At 34.0% G+C, this 3,068-nt stretch overlaps 1 non-coding gene across 1 annotated transcript; it reads right to left on the bottom strand.

Annotated features, from left to right (window-relative positions):
* Positions 1-477: 477 nt before the first annotated feature.
* On the bottom strand, positions 478-641 carry LOC115072623. Its single transcript, XR_003851660.1, has one exon. It is a non-coding gene; the product is annotated as a U1 spliceosomal RNA (small nuclear RNA).
* Positions 642-3,068: the final 2,427 nt, after the last annotated feature.

The raw sequence follows: 3,068 nt of genomic DNA, 5'->3' as shown, positions 1-3,068 counted from the left end.
TCAAAATGCCTAGACCATAACTATATATATATATGAAAAAGAAATATGTTCACATCAAAACCCACCCATCCTGTAAAAGTGTTCCATAATATCTATAGGAGTACCAGAACACAGAATTTAAGGAAAAATCATGAACAGAACAAAAGAATTCGGTTAATTCAAAGAACACACAAAAAATTCAGAGAACTCAAAGAGAATAGGAATAAACTCCTGATTAAGGCTAAGGAAAATATAAATATAAGGATGAGGGAAATTACAAAGATAATTCATGATTTGAAAAGTGAATACACAAAAGAGAGAAACATTGAGGAAAATTAAAAATTCAGGCTGAAATGGAGGAATTGATAAACTCAATAAGAAAATTCCCAAATGACAAGAAAAAGTGGCACAAATAGAATGAATGAAATAGAAAATAAAGACTGCATGATAAAGTTTAAGAATTAGACTGCTCTTTTTTTTTTTTTTTTTTTTCTTTTACAAGGGAGAGCCCAAATGCAGTCCCTCACTACCACGAATTATGCAGTCAAGTTTCCCACATTTGGAGAAATGGCAGGGGTCAGCACAGCCCAAGTGCAATGGATGAGCCTCGTCCTGGAAAAACCACCTTCCTGATCATGGTGTCTCCCCTGCCAGGTTAGTAGGCGTGGTGGCACATGCCTTTAATCCCACAGTAGGGAGGCAGAGGCAGGTGGATCTCTGTGATTTCAAGGCCAGCCTGGTCTACATAGTGAGTTACAGGATGGCTGGGGCTACAGGGAGACCCTGTCTCATTAAGACCAAAAAAATAAAAAAGAATTAGACTGCTCAAACACAGAATATGAAATTTTTTTAAAAAAATGTAATATGCAAGAATTATGAGATACCATGAAAAGAGCAAATTTTCCCATCATAGGCATGAAAGAAGCAGCAGTTCAAGTCAATGGCATTTTCCAGATCTTCAACACGATTATAGAAGAAAATTTCCCTAAATTAAGGAAAGATCTACTCGTACAGATAGAGAAAACACACAGAACATCAAATATACAGGACAAAAACAGAAGCGTCTTATAGAAAATCATAGTAAAAACACTAAATATACAAGCAAAGAGAGAATACTGAAAGCTGCAAGAGAAAAACTACAAGTCACATAAAAAATGAAAATCCATCAGAATTACAGCTGACTTTTCCGTGCAAACTGTGAAAATTAGAAAAGTGTGGCAAAGTATTCCAAGTTCAAAAAACTCATAGATGCCAACCTTGAAAAATTAATGCAGCAAAACCATCTATCAAAGTCAAAAGGGATAGAATAATTCCCATTCTACAAATAGGTTGGAAGAATTCATGTCTACCAAACCAACCCTACAGAGATACTTGAAGCAACACAAAGCATTGAGAAAAGGACTGATCATACCCAAGAGGCTACAGAAAACAAATGAAAGTATAATTACAGAAACAGAAATAGGATAAAAAACACAGACAGTAAGCAAAATGACAGTAATCAATACATGTATTTCAATAACTTTAACAATGGCATCAACTCCCCAGTCCAAAGGCACTGGCTAATTAAATAGAATAACAAACAAAATCAATCTTTTCGTTGTCTGCAAGAAACTCATCTCAACTTCAAGGGTAGGGAATAGGTGAATAGAAGGAAAGAAATATTCCAACAAATGGCACCAAGAAACAAGCAGGCATTATGATTCTAATATCTGACAAAGTACACTTTGAAATGAAATTTTCAGAAGCACTAAAGAATGTTGCTTCATTCTAATAATGGGAACAATAGAACAAGAAGTCATTACAATCTTGAATATATATGCACTAAACTCTGGTTTTATGAAGGCAATAATATACAACTTCAAGACACGGATTAACCCCTACTCAATAATACCAGGTGAATTCAATAATCCACTCTCTTCAATAAACAGATCAAGTGGGAAAAAAACAGAGAAACATCTGTCTCAAATGATATCAGCATCAAATGAACCTAATAGACATCTACCAAATATTTCACCCAAACGCCACCAAAAAATATACATTCTAATCAGAAACCCATGGAAGTTTCTCTAAAATTGAGCATATACTGGGGCACAAAACTGACTTTAACAAAAACAAAAAATTATACAAATTAATCCATGCATTCCTTCAGACCACAACACAATAAGCTTAAAGTCAACAGATAAAGAAGATATAGTACATATATGGCCTCATGGAGATTAAACAACACTCCTGAATGATGAAAGGGTCAAAGAAGGAATTAAGAAAGAACTAAAGTGTTCCTGGAACTAAATGAAAATGATAATAAAATGCAACAAAATACCTGGGATTTTTAAAAAGCAGCTCTAAAAGGAAAGCACATACTTCCTTGTGCCTATATTAAAATATGAAAAAGCGAACAAATAAATAATTTAATGGTACAACACAAGGATCTAGAAAGGCAAGAAAAAAAGAAAACCCAAACCCAGTGGATGAGAAGAAGTAGCAACTCTCAAAGCAGAAACCAGTGAAATAGAAACAAAGAAAAAATACACAGAATCAATTATTCTAAGAGTTGGTTCTTGAAAAGATAAACAAAGTCTACCAATTAACCAAAAGAGAGAGAGAAATCCAGCTCAACAAAATCAGAGACAAAGGGGGAAACATCACAGCAGAGTGAAAAGATCCAGAATTTGAAAGGGAATACTTTAAAAACATATACTGTTACATTTTAAAATCGAAAAGAAATGGGAAAATTTCTAAATAACTTGAAACCACCAAAGTTAAACCAAGAAGAGATCACTAGTTTGCATAGACCAATAACATATTAGGAAATTGAAATAGTAATACAAAGCCTCCTAGTAGAAAAAGTCAGGACAGATAGATGGACAGCAGAATTTTACCAGACCTTCAAACTTCTTTGGAGGTCTACAACATATAATACTTAAGTTATTCACAAAGATAGAAATAGGAGACATCCCAAAGTCCTCATTAAACCAAAAGTCTTCTTTACAGCAATGAAAACAACCAATCAAGTGAAGGGGAAGACTAGAGAGTGGGAGAAAATCTTCATACCTGTACATATGACAGAGGGTTAATATTCAAAATATATA

The sequence above is a fragment of the Nannospalax galili genome, unplaced genomic scaffold, assembly GCF_000622305.1.
Source record: "Nannospalax galili isolate Female #2095 unplaced genomic scaffold, S.galili_v1.0 scaffold303, whole genome shotgun sequence".
Taxonomy (NCBI): Eukaryota; Metazoa; Chordata; class Mammalia; order Rodentia; family Spalacidae; genus Nannospalax; species Nannospalax galili.
Note: the sequence above shows the minus strand (reverse complement) of the source record. Positions and strands in the feature narration are given on the sequence as shown.